We start from the raw sequence: 17,819 nt of genomic DNA on the forward strand, positions 1-17,819 counted from the left end.
GGAGAAGTCTAATGTCAGCCTGATTGGCTTTCCTTTGAATGTTATCTGTTTCTTCCCTCTTGCCAGCTTCATTATTTTTTCCTTGTCCTGGATTCTTGGGAGCTTTACTATTATGTGTCTTGCTGTATTTTTCCTTTCGTCGTGGAAGTTTGGTGTTCTTCTTGCTTCTTGTATATCAATTTTCAGCTCCTTCTTCACATTTGGGAAGTTCTCTTCAATTATCTCTTTGAATATTTTCTCTGTTCCTACATCTCTCTCCTCTCCTTCTGGTATTCCTATAACTCTTATATTTCCTTTCCTCATGGAGTCAGATAGTTCCCGAAGTCTTTCTTCGTTCTTTTTCCTTCGTACTTCTCTTTCCTTTTCTGTTTTGGTTCTTTTTATTTCTGTGTCTTCAAGAGTACTTATTCGTTGTTCCATTTCATCTATTCTGCTTTCATTGCTTTTCCCAGAATTCTTTAGTTCTTCCATTAATTCTTTGATCTCCTGCATTTCTTTTACTTCCCTCTTTAGGGACTCAATTTCATTCTTCTGACCATTGTTTTCCCTCTCTAGGGACTCAATTGCATTCTTCTGATCGTTGATTATTTTTCCCTTATCATTGTTTTCCTTTATGACTTCTGTCAGTTTTTTAATCACGGCAATTTTAAATTCTCTTTCTGGAAGGCTCAGAAGTTCTTCCAAGTTACTGTCGTTGCCATCTGGGGGCTGCTTTTCTTTTTGTGGTGTGCTTTTTCCCTGGGGAGTTGCTAGGTTGCGTGTGGTTCTTCTCCTCCCTACTATCTGTTTTCTAATTTGCCGTATGCGTTGGGACACTGTGTAGTTGGGACTGGCCGGCATCTTGGGTGAGCTTCTCTGCTCTCCTCTGGTTCCTCCAGGAGTCATCTGTCAGTTTCAAGCAGTCTTTACTGGAGAAAGGTCCCTGTTCTAAAATGCCGATGTGGGGACACACTCCCCTGTGCGCCTGGTCTGCCCCAGCGGTGGGTTTCTGCTCCCCCTCTGGGCTTGGACTGCAGGCCAGATGGGGTCTGGCGTGGGCGAACTTCCCCCGCTCACCTCTGGCTCCTGAGGAAGCCTTCTGCAGGTAGTCTTTACTGAAGAAATGTCCCTGTTCTAAGATGGTGATGTGGGACACACTCCCTGCACGTCCGGTCTCAGGCACACTCTTCTGCGCGCCTGATCTGCCCCGGCTGTGGGTGCTCGCTCCCCCTGTGGGCTCAGACTACTGGTCGGAAGGGGCCCGGCGTGGGCTAACTCCCCAGCTGGCCACTGGCTCCTCTAGGCGCCTCTGCTGGCTTCAAGTCGCTAGGTGGCGCCAGAGATCTCTCCTGGAGCCCTTGGGGAGCTGATTTTCCACCCCGTGGGACAGGGAATAGAGCGGGAATGGTAGGGTAAACCTCAACGGCTTTGGGGTGCTGTGTCTGCCTTGTGCCCCACCGTCGTGGGGAACCCACGCCCCTAATTTCGTGTCCCGGGTGTCAGTTCCAAAGCCCTCAGTTCCAGGACTCAGGCTGTAGCCCAGTTCAGTGGCGCGGGAATGGCGCCTTTTGAATCCCGCTCCCGTGCCTGGGTGCCTGGGCCTGCTCACTCAGGGAGGGCCTCCGCCGTCTCCCCGCAAGCCTAGGTCGCAGGCGCAGGGACCTGGGCAACTGCGATCTGGATCCGCGTTTGCTTTTCAACTGCACTGCTTTTCCGCGCGCGATCCCGATTCCGATCCGCACTTGGTTTTCCAGCACGCCGCTTTTCCGCGCAATCCTGACCACGATCCGCTCCTGCTTTTCCAGCGCGCCGCTTTTCCGCACAGGCTTACCGGGCGGCTGGGGCTGTGTGCTGGTGCTGGTCTCCTCCTGGGGGGCGGGGTCTCTCTTTAATGGCGCCCGGAGCTCACCTCAGCGGCGGATCCTGCAGTGTTCTCCACAGCTCCCGTTCACGGGGTGTGGTGGCTGCAATAGTTCCTTTCCACTCACAGTCCCGCTTGCTGCATAGTTTGTTCTTGTTGGTCGTTTTGGTTTGTTGTTTCCCTCCTCTCTGCGGGTCGGAGAGTGCCGCCTCTGTGGGCGGGGGAGGGGAGCAGGGTTCTGCGCTTTCCTCCCTTCTGGTCCTCTTTTATGGCCACTTTCTTCTTCGGGCAGTTTGCTGGAGTCACCCGTTTATCTTCCGTGTCCCGGGGACCTGCCGCTTTTCCTCCCTATTAACTTTTTTTAATGGGAGATCTTACTGGCAGCGTCTCCTCGCCGCCATGTTGCTCCGCCCCCCTCAGGTATTCTTAATCAACATATTAACTCCAGAGGCCATCACAGCACCCTCAGTGTATCTTTATAGAATGAATGAATGAAAATTAAGAAGGTCTGCTCTCTATTTTAGCTCTTCCCAAAGCTTCTGGACAAGAAGAAACAAACCACCCAGAAATACTACTCAATTTCATTAAAGTTGTATCAAGGAAAGTGCCATAGAAATGTGTGTACATTTATTTTTATACACTTATAGCATATTATAATACACACATAAATATAATAGTTTGTAGCTGTATGACAGAACAGAAACAACTATGATATAATTGAATTATCTATATAGTGCTTTCTATGTATGCAACACTATGTTAATAATTAAGAATTATTACTATATTAAGAAATACCTCCACATAAGAAACTGAGGTCAGTTATGAGTTTCACTGTATCTCCCACAAGATTCCCATGTTGAAGTCCTAACCCCCACTCCCTCAAAAGATGACTGTATCTAGAAATTTCTTTAAATAAGTAACTGAGTTAAAATGAGGGATTAGGGGCCTCCCTGGTGGCACAAGGAGTTAAAATGCAACTTATGAAACTGTCCGCAGCCACCGCAGCACAAGTTCAATCCCCAGCCAGGGAGCTACCCACATGGAGCAGCAGACCTCTCCTGTCTCCCCCTCTGCTCCCCTCGGCAGTGTATTTCAGTCAATCTGCCTGTTCCCCACTCTGTCTCTGGTGAATCATCTCACCCCCCACAATTCTGGCCTGTACCCCAGTTCTTGTATGCATAAATAAATCTTTAAAAATATATAAATAAAAATAAAATAAAATGAGGGATTAGGAGCTGATAGTTTAGGGGGGCATCATTCAATCTACTATATTCTCCACCTATGCCAGCAAAGATGATTATGTCAGGCCTGGAAGAGACATTTTTTCAGGCTGCTTGGGATGCCCATTTTTTCAGGCTGCTTGAGATAAGCCTAGAATGTTCCTTTGTTTCTGTATGTGTTTGACTGAGCACCAGAATGCTAATTTTCCTAATGATATGGCTCTAAACATCTTCCACTCATGTCACATCCACATCTATCATCTCTTAATTATTGCTGGCAGGGTGGCTCAAAGATGAAACTTCGAGCACATGCTTTTCCAACATGCCAAATACAGTCAGGTTTACAAAGAGTTGCACCTTCTCCCTAATAAAGACATCAGTGTTCTCTCCACGGTACTCCAGAAATACACAGAAACTCAAGAGGAGTGACAGCCCAGGACTCAGAGACCTGAAGGTGCAGGAAGGAGAGGACGCCATATGTGGATGTTCAGGGCATTAAAATTCATCAGAGTGTGCAGTGTCCCTTTGACTAGGGCTGAAGCTATGTTCTCCAGAAGCTTCTTCCCTGTATAGATCTGAGTAAGAGTCATCAAAAGAGGAAGTCGCAGGAGAAATGAAGAAGTCATAATTCTCAGGCCAAGACCAGCAGATGGAGTGACAGACAGAAGCAGATGTGACTCATGGGTACCCACTTCCAGCTTTTCTTTCTAACACTGATCCCACCAAACAGAAGCAGCCCCAAGTCAAACTCCAGAGGCAGTTCTGGGGATCAAGACAGAGAAATCTGGCCATTTCTCTAAGAGCTTCCTTTGCAGGTTCACTTCGGCAGCTGGACACCCACAGGCTGTGAGGTTTCCTGCAAGCTGTGGCCTGCTGAACTGCACCACTACTTCCAGCTCTCATGTTGACTAGTTTCCTCGGGATCTCTTGCCCCCCCTTTCCAGACTTTCATTTCCTCAGTTCTTCCCATGCTAAGTTCAAATTGCTAGTCAACCTCTTGTTCTCAGAATAATCTACTTGGCTCTGCTGTTTTCCCAGAAACACACTGATATAGAAGAGATGGGTTTTGCCATGCATGGTTCAGCTTTTAAATCAGGGAACCTAGCAGTGTTTCTCAAAGTTTAGTCCAAGACCCTACTACATCCAATATATCTGATGAGCTTTATAAAAATACAAATTCCTGGGCTCCTCTTCAGAACTAATGGATTAAAATGTCTAGTAATAGGACACAGGATTCTGTATTTTAATGAGGACCAAGAACTCTTGTGCCTGTAAAGTTAATTAGATTATTGGGGCCTCCCCAGTGGCACAGCGGGTTGAGCACCGCACTGTGAAGCTGTCCACGGCCTCTGCAGCGCCGGTTTGATACCTAGCTGGCCAGGGAGATACCCACACGGCGCGGCAGAATTCTCCTGACTCACCCACTGCTCCCCTCAGCAATGCTTTCCGTCCGTCCGCCTGTTCTGCTCCCCTCTCTGTCTGTGATGTATCCTCTCACCCTCCCGTGCCTCTGGCCTGTGCCCCAGCTCTCGTATAAATAAAATAAATCTTTAAAAAAATAAAATAAAATAGTTAATTACATTATTGCCCATATTAAAAATGTCTGAGCTTACTGAAAAACTGTGTATATGTCCTAGCGTATATGTCCTGGTAGTATACAGCATATTCAGTGTATTTGTCCTAATAGTATATGGCACACTCAATTTTAGATTTCATATAACTATATACTTTATAATGTCTACTATTATTATTGAAGAGAGCCCTCCCCACCCTCAAATCTCCTATGTTTGGGAGAGAGCTAAGGGAGAGGCATGGTCTGAAGTGGTCCTGGCACAATGGTTTATTTCTTATTCACTGAAAAATCACAGAGCATTTGTTATGTGCTGACTGCATGATGACCTGGAGCTAAGTAGGGGCATCTCTTGTCTTCATGGAGTGTATACTTCAGTTCAGGAGATGTGACTGTGACACCAGCTCACATTTACCTGATGATTACTAAGTGCCTACTTACATGCATGGTTTCATTCAAATGCAACAAACTCAGGATGCCTAGTCTCTGTGCTGTCCTGCTCCATGCAGGATAGTGTAAGCTGGTCCTGACTTACAGACACACTGGATATAAGAGCTGAAGAGTAAATCAGGATGGCAAAAACCATACCATGGGCAAGAAAAAATTAAACCATAAAGAGATTTGGAAAATCCCTAAACCTTATCCATATCCCTTCCTTTACTTGGGACTTGACATTATGGGTCAGAATTATTTCATTGCCCTACAGATCTACAGAGAAATGTTTGATTCCTTATGTTAGGGCAGGTCCTGACAATCCCCTACAGTCTGCAATGTTATGTGAAAGATAGACAGTTTGGATATTGAGACATGGGACACAGGTCTTGACTATAGAAGGCCCGAGGCAATAGGCATCTGGAGGTACTATTGCCTTGGTTATCACAGTTTTGGCATCAAGTCTTTCCTATTAAAGTAGAAGAGTTTCTCCTGGGGAGAAGAGATTTCTGTGACTGCTAGAAACCTGGGTCCAAAGCTTCAGACATTATACTTCTCTCCCTGTGAGATTTTGACATTCTGATTATAATAAAATTACCAGCTATCATGAGATGACTTTCTTTGCATTTTTGTAGGTTACTCTGTAAATTCTAGTAGGCCATCACCATGAGGAAGGCTCTTAAGACTACAGGAATCACCATGTGTTGTTAAAAAGGATTCCCAATCATGGGATACAGTGATCCAGTCATAGCTGCTGGGCAACCCTGGGGCTACTTGAGGCTCCAACACTGCCAAATTTCCAGGAGTATCTTTGGAAACCTTTGGAGCTATTAGGTACCTAGTAGGTACCAGGGTTATAAAAATGAACAAAATAGACAAAACGCACACATACACACACACACACACACACACCCTGTTCTCATAGCACCTATATTCCAACATGGAGATACATATCATACATAAAAGAATAAGTAATACAATGGCAGCTAGAGTCTAAAATGAGGGTGGGTGGTAAGAATGGAGGCCTACCCAGAACAATAAGAAAAGGACTTGCTAATTAAATAACATATAAGCAAAGACCAAAAGAAAATAAGGAGTGAACTAGTAGAATTTGAGTTCAGGCAGAGAGAATAGCAATTGCAAAGATCTTATAGTAGAAGCAGGCCTGTTGCAGAAATTGCTAGTAAACTGCACAGTTGGCGCTGTGGAAGAGAGGGCACAGGGGAAGATCTGAGGCCAGAGGGACCAGCTCACAGGCCTTCTTGGGCTGTGTGCAGAACCCTCAGTTCTTGGGCTGCAGAGTATTTATAAGGGCCATGAAGAAGTGTACAGAATATAAACACATCCCTATCTCTATGCCACACTTTGTCACCTACACCCAAAGCAGCTCTTCTTGGATCCAAAGTTTCTCTTGAACAGCTCTGTCAACGACTGACCACACTCCCTTAATCAGATTTCTCACAAGAAACAGGTCAGTTTTCACTCCTTTTCCTCTCACCATAATTTAAACCCAATCCAAGGAGCCAAAAGGCAACAGGTGCTGAATCTTCATCTCCCCCTCCCACCCTTGTTCTTGCCCCAAACCTGCATCCTCCTATTCTTTCCCCACACCCACACTCACAATTCTGTGAATATCTGAGAATACAAACAAATACTTGGAGACCGAGAGTGGATGTATTGGAACCAGTGGTTTCCACACCCCCCCCCCCATGAACAGCTCCAAGAGGGGAATTTTCACCAAGTTCTTGATGAAATAGAAAGAAAAAAAAAGTCAGGAAAATATAGAGGGGTCTTTGTAAAACCAAATGTATTCCGTTTCAATTTAGTATAGAAGTCTATTTTGATTAGCTACTGTCCAAATACCAACTATCTTGGTGTTTTAACACACAAAGTGTCTGTCTTACTCTGCTGGTAATTAAGCTAGCTTCTCCTCCAAGCCCACATTTCTATACTCAGTTCTGTGATCGTGGGACTGGAATTCTTCAGACCATTTCTGCTCTGACAGCTGTTCCTGAAGGTTCTGTTAATGGGAGGTGTTAGAAGGAGACTGAAAGGCTGGAGGAGGCATAAGGGGCATATTTCTTTATGGGCTTGCTTGTGCTGAGCGTGTTCACACTTTTTTGCACTTGTTTTGTTTCGCAGGACTTATTCAATGTCACCTAAAACCGCTTTCTTACCTGGAGGTTGCAGCTGATTCCAAAGGGAGTTAGTTGCAGTTTCCAATTCTTTTCTTCCCTCTGTCCTAGAAGCTCCCAGATACATCAGCTCTGTGCACTGCTGCCGAGTCCCCTCCTCGAAGGTCGAGGCTTCAGTTCTGCACTCACTTACTGAGATTCCAGAAGGGTGATGGGGTCTGGTGGCAAGTGGCGTTCCACATGGCCATCTGGGCCCTCAAGCTCGGGTCCCCGGTGACTCATCCACCCCTGGATCCTTGTGAGACCCGCTGTCTCCAACCCGCATGTGGAAAATAAGCGAGGAAGGACTGTAGGAGGTTTTCTCGAAGCCACCAGCCAGAGGGGAGCACTGCTCCCGCCAGGAACCCTGCTTCCGCCACACGGCGAGGCCCATCTGCCTGCAAGGGAGGCAGGGAAGTGTAATCTGACTGTGGGTCTTGTCGAATGCTTGGCACTCGCTACCGTGTCGTTCCTACACTTGGGTGCTAAAAGAGTCCGTTCATAAATGAGAGTGATAGATGATCAGTTATTTTAACCAACAAAATAAAAGGTTACTTGCTCCCCAAACTTCAGCACTCAGTAGGTCAGGGACATTCAAAAGGCTGAGCGTGCTGTTCAGTGCTCACAGCTGTCCTCAAATGCCTCCTTTATGTTCACATAAAGCAATGTCCTGGATATGTTTATGCTCATTTCTAAGTTATATTCTCTCTCCTGAACACAGTGATGCATATGACTTCTCTCCCACTGTTGTATGAAAAACCTATAATCATATGTCATCCTTGATTCCAAACATCAGGGTTATAATTGTCCTCTAGTGAACGAGCAGATTAGAAGCTCCAAATGAGAGTTGAAACTGGGGCAGCATTGGCCAAGTTCTTTCTGCTTCCTAGAAGAAAGTCTATATTAAAAAAAAAATACAATGTTTAGAATAATCTCTAAGTGAATCTTGATATTATACTTATTTCTACCTTTTGTTAAAGGTGCTTTTTGTTAAACTACCTTTTATTAGACTTGGATAAGTTAATGTCTTTGCACTTGACTCTTACATTAATCTGTGCAAACTATAGAATGTTTTGCATAAATCTCCACTTACCCATAAATTATTGTTGAATCTACATTAGGTACAGTTCACTGTAAAAATATAGGTCATCTGACCTTTCAAAGACAGCGTTGATTATGAGACTCCCTTAGGATACCATCCTCTTGCCTGCAAAATAACAACAAGTTGAGCTTTCAGTGCTATTTCTATTTTTAAAAAAAAAATAATAATAATTGAACTAGAAGTTTTCAGGGTGAATAGAGAGAACCCTTGTAATTAGTGCAGGAAGAATTTTTAAAACCCAAGTCAGGACTGTGGGAGGTAAAGAGGCAATTAATAGTCTCTCTCTTTATATTCATAACAAAAACATTTAAAAGGAGAAACATCTTGCCAGCAGGGTTTTTTTTTTTTTTTAAGACAACTAATATTTTTTTTCTTTGTCTGTAACTCTTGCACATCCAGGATGCAGACTATGCTAGAATTCCTTAAGTTCTAACAGTCCCACGAACATCAAAACCAATGTAATAAAAGACCTTCAGAAACTACCTCTTCTATTTTTCCTCTCTTATTCAGAGACACATCAACACCCACCAAGTCACAGCAGCTAGAAAACTTAGAATCGTGCCTGCCAGACTCCTGTGCACATTTCTGTACACAGCTCTCTCATTGCATGTATGACATTGCACCACAATGTATTGATTAGTCTACTTTCATCTCCTTCCAGTTACTCAGATACAGGCACCATCCTTACTTGTTTTTGTATCTCCATACAGTCACAGTACATCCTAAGCACTAAGAGAATGGATTTGAACTCTTCCTTTTTTTTATTTTTGGTCGCCAAGTCTGCCAATTTTTTTTCCCCTGAAACATCTCTTGAATCCATTCTCTCCCTTAACATTCAGAACCCAGTCACTCACATCAACTATCCAGAAACTCTCATTAACTGTTCTCACTCCAGGCCTCCCCTCCTCCATCTGCCCTCACCACAGGTGCCAAGTTGCTTTTCTAAAATACAAGTCTAGTCAAGATACTCCTTTATCTGATACTTTCAATAGCTCCCTAGGATCTGGCACAGGGGCCAACTGTCCAAGCAAGATTCTCAACACAGCCTTTCTGCCCAAATTCAGCCCCAGAAATTTGCCCTGTATATTCTAAACTCTAGCCTTGTATAACAATTGATCATTTAATCGAGAAATGCTCACTTAGATCTCTGTGGTTTGTTTCTTTCTCCTGCTTCTATTTAGACTTTTCCAGTCTCCTCAGAAATGTCTACTCATGGTCCTCCCTAGTGGTGCAGGCAGTTGAGCGCAGCACTGTGGAGCTGTCCACAGCCTCTGCAGTGCCTGTTAGATCCCCGCTGGCCGCGGAGCAACCCACATGGCGCAGCAGACCTCTCCTGTCTCACCCGCTGCTTCCCTCAGCAGTGTATTTTGGTCAGTCTGCCTGTTCTGTTCCCCACTCTGTCTCTGGTGAATCTTCTCACACTCCCACAATTCTGGCCTGTGCCCCAGTTCTTGTATGAATAAATAAATCTTAAAAAAAAGAAACTTCTACTCTACTCACTCATCAACACCTAGATTGTCACTTCTATGAAGTCAGTTTCTCCAAATATTTGCATGCATGGCTTCCTACTAAATTCTGTGCCCCTTAAGGATAGAGACCAGGTCTAAATTATTATTGTATGCCAGAAACCAGTTTCTGATGCTATCAGCATCAAGAAATCATTGTTAAGAATAATTGCCAACCTGTACCTCAGATTGTTTGGTATTCTGAAATCCTAATTGGTATCTTCACTTTTATAAAGGCTGGATTCCTGCTCTTCAGAACTACTCCCCAAATGTGTTATTTTAGTACAAATTGGAAGTCCTCCAGCACCTCTACTCAAAGTCACAGACATGATAACATTCCTATTCAAGCAGCTAAACAAAGTGAATTTATTCCTTCAGGAATAAAAATACTGCTGGTTTTATAACTCTGAGACAAAGTCAGCATATAGCTCCTTTTGTTAATGATAAATAATTTTTAAACCACTTCCAGTGCATTATTTTACTCGGTAACATGTTGACATAACTGCAACTAGCCAAATGCATTAGCAAGGAGTCATTGGGACGTTGATATCAGAATGGCAACGAATACAGCCCCAGCTCCCTATATTAAATATGCTCCTTGGAAACTTCCTAAAATCCGGGTTTATTCAACCAGAAAGATGTAGCAATTATTGCTAGCAATAATAAGGATAAGTGCTTCTTATATGCAAACATTTTTTAAGTGGTTTCCATATCATCCATTTAATCCTAAAAAAAAAAAAAAGCAGCAGCAGCAATGACCAAGAATTGCCTTCAATTAGGAGACTGAGGCACAGTTAGCAAACAGCAGGTCCAGGATGGGGACCTGTACTTTTAACCCCTCTTGAAACCAGCTCAGAGATTTTCTTAAGAGTTAAATGAGATCAAGCATATGCAGCCCTCAGCACAAAGCCTGGAACATAGTAAATGCTCGGTAAATATTGACTCTTACTATCTCGTTATTATTAGTTAGGAGAGCAAAAACAATGGTTCAGTTAAACATTAATGGCATGTTATCTTACCTGCCTACACCAAGTGCCAACAGAGAATTGTCTACTGTTCTACAGTTTCAGGAGGACAGCAAAGTGGGTTTGTCACAAAATAAAAGCAAAGCTATGAAGGCAACTTATGAAGGTACTTCAGAAATGTATGGAGGTACCACGTCAAAAAGCAAGAATTTGAGGAAGGTTGCCACATCACTTACATTTAGTTGCCTTTACGCTAGTGTGAAGGATGATCATTTTAGTCCTTAACAATTAGCCCAATCCTATGCGGAAGTGAAAAGGGCCTTAGTATGGCTTTCCCTGTGGACACAAAGTGCATGATAATACTATCTGCATCCACATGGGAACTAGCACTATATAGGGGAAAAAATCCACCCAAACCCAGCTGCTCACATTCCATCCCCCTGGGATATTCTCTCTCTTCAACAGTCTTCCATGTTTTACCATTTGACTTATTTCCTCCTCTCTGAATCACATGGATTCACTTTCTTTCTTTATGGTTGTACTTGAAACAAAACAAGAGTAACTCACTTAAAATAGCAGATTGATTATTTGTCATTGAAATAATCACACAGTCACATCATAAATATAGATATATATATACCTATATAAATACATATGTTATATATGCATGTATGTATGCCAATTGATGACCCCCTCTGTGGGAAGCCCTATAGTGGTGTGGTACAATAGAATGTTCCAGGTGATATTCTAATCTTCACTGTCCAATAGGGAAGCCATGATCCACATGTACATATTAGTTTTTTGAAACATATCTACTGCAACTGAGAAACCAAATTTTTTATCCACTTAATTTTAATAAATTTAAGTTGTCATACACAGTGAGTGACTACAGTATTCACCAGAACACCCCACAAATAAACATCTACTTCTAATCAACTTGGAGTGGTTGCTCTGGACTCAAGATCTGATCTCCCAAGATAACCAAAATATAAAGTAGGAGGAAGCTGGTCCTCTGAAAGTGAGATGGCATGTAGAGATGACCAAAACCAGATGTTTCTAACATTTGCTTCTAGAACTAGAAGGCTGACTCTCAAATTGGCCCTGGGCCATATGATCACTATTCAGTTCAAGTGTGTGAAACAATTACTCTCCTATCAGCTGTAAGTCGAGATGGGCTGCTGACATTTAAGCAGCAGGAAAAGTCTGGAATTGGCTGCTGCAATCACAGCAAGTACTGAAAGAAGAAATTCAAAATCAAGTAAACCCAAACAAAAGCAGAATAATTTGTCTCTGGTCTCTATCCCTTACAGACACATGTCCTTCATTATACTTTGGACCGGGGGCTGAAGTGATTTGCTTTACTAGGAAGATAGATTTCCTAAGGTAGAAGGGCCACACTACGCAAGGCGTGTCAAAAGCAAATGCCAAGTCTGTGAGGAGGCACATGTGAGCCGAGGATTGTGGGGTTTGTCTGAGAACAGCAGGAAGCTGCTGGCCTGTTTGAAGAAGGGAGAAGATATGGTCACTTTCAGGTTTTGTAAAGATGACTGCAGCAATAAAGGAAAAGCTTAGGGGTGGGCAAGAGTAGTGTGAGATCAGTGGTGTGGACTTTGCTATTGTTTTGGAAAAAAAGGGATAAATGCTAGGACCCTGAGAACAGTAGAGCTAAATAGAATAGGAAGACTCAACAAATATTTATGGGCAAAAAGAACAGGGCACCATAGCTATTGAATAAGAGATAAAAAGGAGGCAGGTAATAAGCAAGAAGTTCCTAGTTTTCAAAGCTGAGGAGAGTACTATTCCCAGAGATAAAGGTGCCAAAAGGGATCAGACTGGGGTTTGGGAGGAGGGTTGGTGGGGGAGTAAGTTTCATTTTGGACACTTTCATCTGAAATACCTTTGATACAGTGAGAATATCAAGTAGACACTGGACATGTGACTTGAGTTTAGAGGACTAGTTTAAATGACTGCTTTTAAAAAGAAAAACTGCTAGCTTGATGAACTATCTCACTTTCAACCCATAGAAGATGATGGCGAGCGCTAGCATAAGTAGAAGGACTTCTCCAGAATACAGTAAAATTATAAGGCTGCCAACCCTCCAGGAAAGACCCCACTTCCTGCTTATTTTGGAGATGCCGTAGACATGGTATCTCCACGTTTACAAGATGTGGTCTCGTTCTTACACCTTGTTCTTACACGTTCTTGATAACCATCTGCTTTTGCCATACTTGCCTGCCCTTTTTTCTGCCTTGGGCTGGAAAGGTCTTGAGGTTTCAGTTCTTTCTGTGACACATCTAATGGCCATTCCCTCAATCTGTAGTCACATCATCCCCCAGAACAGAGAAGGCCAAGCTAGCCTGGGGCCACAGGATCCAAAGTCCACAGGGGCCAGGCTTCCCCTGAGTCATTGCTCAGCAACATTCTGTTGTCCTGTGGGAAAAACCAGTGTTGCTGGAGTTTATAGCTTTTTAAGAGACTGAAAATGTGTGTGTGTTTTCAGAAGAAATTACTTTAAAATGTTTAGGGCAGGGCCTCCTGGTGGTGCAGGTGGTTGAGCGCTGCTCTGTGAAGCTGTTTGCAGCCTCTGCAGTGTGGGTTTGATCCCGGCCAGCAGGTGAGAATCCCACATGGCGCAGCAGACCTCTCCTGGCTTGCCTGCTGCTCCCCTCAGCAGTTTATTTCGTCAGTCTGCCTGTTCTTCTCCCCTCTCTGTCTCTTGGGAATCTGCTCACTCTCCCGCACATCTGGCCTATACCCCAGCTCTTGTATAAATAAAACAAATCTTTAAAAAAATAAAATAAAATAATAAAATGTTTACCACAGATAAAAAAATAAATAAATAAAGATGACTTGGGTCAAGCAAAACCTCTCACAGGCCCCCATTTGTCACAGGGGTCATCAATTTGTGACTTTGGGTCTCATGGATGATTCATATTTTTGAACATTAATCATCTCTAATGGATTCTCTTTTCTGCAGAATCCAAATGCATCCTCAGAATCCATCTCAACACAATCCTCCAAGGAGATATTGTTCCACATAACCAAAATGCATGTAAGTTGAAACTTTTTCACCAGATCTATTCCAGTGGTAACCCAAGCTACCTCATGGAAATATAAAGATATCACAAAATGCTCCCAAAGTTCTTCTACCCCCTGCATGAGAAGCTGCCTCAGGGCACACACACACAAATGCCAGAAGTCTTCTGTGCCTGTTTCTATTATAACATATTGTGTTAGCTGAGTCTTCAAAGTATCCTTATTTCCTTTGCTCCTTGTTTTTGCTCAGTGACCTTTTAAACACCACTATAGTTCAGTTCAATCAACATCTTATTCTCTCTCTATTCACTCCTGGCCTTCACCTCTCTTCTCAACTTCTCTTGAAATCATAACAGCATTTCTCTAAACACCTCATCCTGATTAACAGCAAGACCTGGAAACTTTTCTCTACACTATTCTCTAATGTGGTGATAATTGATGGGAAAGACTTTCCATGCCCTGACCCTCAACTCAAGGGCACAGGGAAGAATCTGCAAGGCCTGTACTTCCTGCAAAGTGACTGGCTTTGTTTCACCTAAGTTTAAATGAATTGAAGAAAGAGTTCCCATTCATTCCAATTAGTAAAAAACAATCATTTTCCCATGTAAAATTAAAGCTTAGCAGGCACCTTTCCTTGGGAAGACATGAAGCTGAACACTTTTAATTGAAGCCAAACAAGAGCATTAAGAAGATGTATTCCTCCAGAACTATATTCCTCTAGGGTCCTTGAATGCCAGTTATTGACTTACTTTTTAGCCAAAGTAAAACATCTTTTTGCTGTTGTCTTTAAGGATCATCATTAAGAAAAGAACCAGCAGTTACTCCATTATTGAGTTTTCTTTGTCAGGAGCAAAGAGAGGAGGAATTACAGCCTCATGTCTTAGCAGTTGTGTGGTTTGCTAGGGCGGCCGTGACAAATTACCACAGAACTGGGAAACAGAAGAATATCGAAGTTTACTCTCATAGTTCTGGAGGCCAAAGTCCAAGATCAAGGGATCCGGTTTGGCTTCTCCCAAGATCCTCTCCGGTTTGCAGATATTGGCCCTTTCCTGATGTCTTCGAATGGGCTTCCCTCTGCACGTGCCTGTGTCTTTGTCTCCTTGTATAAGAGACCAGTCATATGGGATTGCAGCCCACCCAAATGATCTCATTTTTAACTTACTTGCCTTTTTAAAGACCTAACGCCAAAGACAGTCACTCTCAGGTACTGAGTATGAATGGGTTTCAATGAATAAATTTGGAGTTGGGGGGACACAATTCTGTGAATAATGACAATCTTAAGGATAACCTAGGTAAGAATAGACTGAGTGTTTAGTGATAAGAAACAAGAACAAATTCATGCCAGTGAGAGATGATGATGATGATGATGATGATGATGATGATGATGATGATGATAATAATAATAGAATGTTAGAATGAAAGAAAGCACTAAGGTAAGAAAATCATTCTGCCTCCAGAAAGGACAGGATCCAGGAACTGAAAAACACCCAAGACACTCTCCCTCTTCTCTCCACATCTTCTGTAAATAGACTTATGCTCCCATCACGCACCTCCTTTCTCTTTTCCTCATTACACAGAATAGAAAATGGCCCCTTAGCTTTTAACCCTGTATAGGACAGGCCCTGCCATGTATCCAGACAGATTGTCCAAAACAACTCCAGTCCCAATTACCAGAGAAGAGAGTCTGCTAGTCACAGCTTGGGTCAAGTGTCCACTACCGTCCAACTAGTTACAAGCATGACGATGTGTCGCCTACTTAACACCCTATGAACTGGGGTGATTCCCATAGAAGTGGGGGGCATGGAGAACATGCTCACTGGCCAGGGAGAAAAGTAGAGGCTCTAAAGCTTGTCCTATGCAGATAAAGATTTTATCTGCATGTCCCACTCTTTTGTCAGACTTCAGCACCTATTTCTCTCCTTCTAACTAGCCTGGCTAGATATGTCTCCTCTTGAAGCATAGACAATAGGTAACTATAGCAACTGGGTGTACAGGCAATTGCTATAAAACATTGCCCTGGGGTTAGAAAGCCATGGAGACACTGATCCCTACATTCGACTGGGGCATGAGTTCACAGGTAAGGTGAGTTTCTTGTCTCCAGAACAATCAATGTTTTACCTTTTAAAAATAAAGGAAAGTGTGAGCTCCACAATTCTGTCTGAAAGCGTAGGCATTGAAGTGGACCCAGGAGATGCAATTTCAAACAAGACTCACCTTTTCATCCTCCAAGTTCATGACTTGGTTAGGTCTCTATCGCCTCTAATCTTCTCCTTCATCATCTGGGCTTCAGCTGCTCACCATTTCCAGGACAGATTGATAAGGAAACACACAGATTCCATGACATCACCTAATAAGATAGCATTCCCCCAACTATGGTGAGGTCATCTCCCCAAAACCCAGACATCATGTTTGTTGACCTAGAACCCTAGATCTCCCTCTTCATACATTTACTCAGACCAGGAATTCCTGGATACAAGGACAATATCAATCCATCCTTTCCTGTATTTTAAACTAAATATAGAATTGGAGTGACTCATTTTAGAATTGCTGGGATAAAGAAACAGACTCCAAGGTTTCCTAGACTCATGTTCTCTCTTACCAATAGTTAAAGAGACAGTGATTAAGCACATGGATCTTGGAGCCAGATGCCTACATTCAAAACCCAGCTCTATAACTACTGGCTCTCCCTTAAGGAAGTTATTAACCTCTGAGCTTTGCTTCCCCCACGTAGATTGTTGTAATAATTAAATGAGCTAATATACCCAAATTGCTTAGAGATATATAATTTATTAATGTTATTATTATAAATTTTATAACATAAAATATGGCCTGAAGGACTACCTAGGGTTGGGTATGTGACAAAATGTAGACACATTCCTCTCCAGTCCCCATTCAGGGCATTCTGCTCCCCTGCCTCCTTTTATTGCACCCTCCTTAAAATATCTGGGAGCTCCTTGCAAACTTCCCACATCAGCACCCAGAAGTCACTCCCAATATAGCAGCACTATCTGAGACAGGTCGTCCATTAATAGCTTCTGTTTTCTTCTTATAAGAGTTATTCTCTGCTTTTTCTCCCCTAACATCCATGCATCTGTAGCTCACCAGGTTATGTCTCTTGTGCTAAGTATCACTTAAAGCTGCCCTTTCCCTTCCAATATTCACTGGAACTACCTGAGTTTGTAAAGGTCCCATGATATCAACAGCTCTGCTTGGCCAGGGAATCAATACTTTCTCCAGTTTACCCCTATGGTGCTGACAGAAATCTTTTCTAACCATTTAAACTGATCACAAATATTTTTCCAAAGAAAAAATATTTGAAAGATGTATTGCCTAAAAGGTATATATTCCAAAGTTCTTTGCATGACCCAGAAGCTCCCTTCTGGCCACAATACCTTTTCAGTCTCATCTATCATTTACAACATCACCCTGCCCTTTGACCACAGAAAATTCCAAGCCATCACCATTTTTCCAAGAAGAATACCCCACCCCTCAAGATGGTTAATCCCTTCCCATTTTTAAGATCCAATTCAGTGAGCATCTCTAAAATTTTTCTGTTTTCCCACAAAAATAATCAACTATACCCTCTTCTCTATTCACTTGACTAAAGATATATTCCAAAATATTCTAAATACCAGTTTTCTAGACTCTTCCCACTTTTTAAAAACCACTTTGTTGAGGTATAAATGACATGTAAAAAGTAAAAGAAACTCCTGCAACTCAATAGCAAAAAAAAAAAAGCCCAATTTTAAAATGAGCAAAAGATCTCAATAGACATTTCTCTAAAGAAGACATTAAAATGATAAACAGGTATATGAAAGATGAACAACAGCATTAATCACTAGGGAAATGCAAATCAAATCCAAAATGAGCTATCAACACACACCTGTTAGGACAGCTATCATTGAAAGCAAGGATGTTGGCAAGGATGTGGAGAAGAAGGAACCCTGATACCCTTCTTGTGGGTAGACAGATATA

General features: G+C 42.7%; 1 long non-coding RNA gene across 1 annotated transcript; it reads right to left on the minus strand.

Annotated features, from left to right (window-relative positions):
* Nucleotides 1–7,800: 7,800 nt before the first annotated feature.
* Nucleotides 7,801–16,102, minus strand: LOC119254532 (uncharacterized). Its single transcript, XR_005127297.1, has 3 exons — nucleotides 16,059–16,102; nucleotides 8,330–8,443; nucleotides 7,801–8,134 (listed from the first exon to the last, which is right to left on the minus strand). It is a non-coding gene; the product is annotated as an uncharacterized LOC119254532 (long non-coding RNA).
* Between the last annotated feature and the right edge of the window lie 1,717 nt (nucleotides 16,103–17,819).

Source organism: Talpa occidentalis, unplaced genomic scaffold, assembly GCF_014898055.3.
Source record: "Talpa occidentalis isolate TD23 unplaced genomic scaffold, MPIMG_talOcc4v2.1 talOcc4.3, whole genome shotgun sequence".
Taxonomy (NCBI): Eukaryota; Metazoa; Chordata; class Mammalia; order Eulipotyphla; family Talpidae; genus Talpa; species Talpa occidentalis.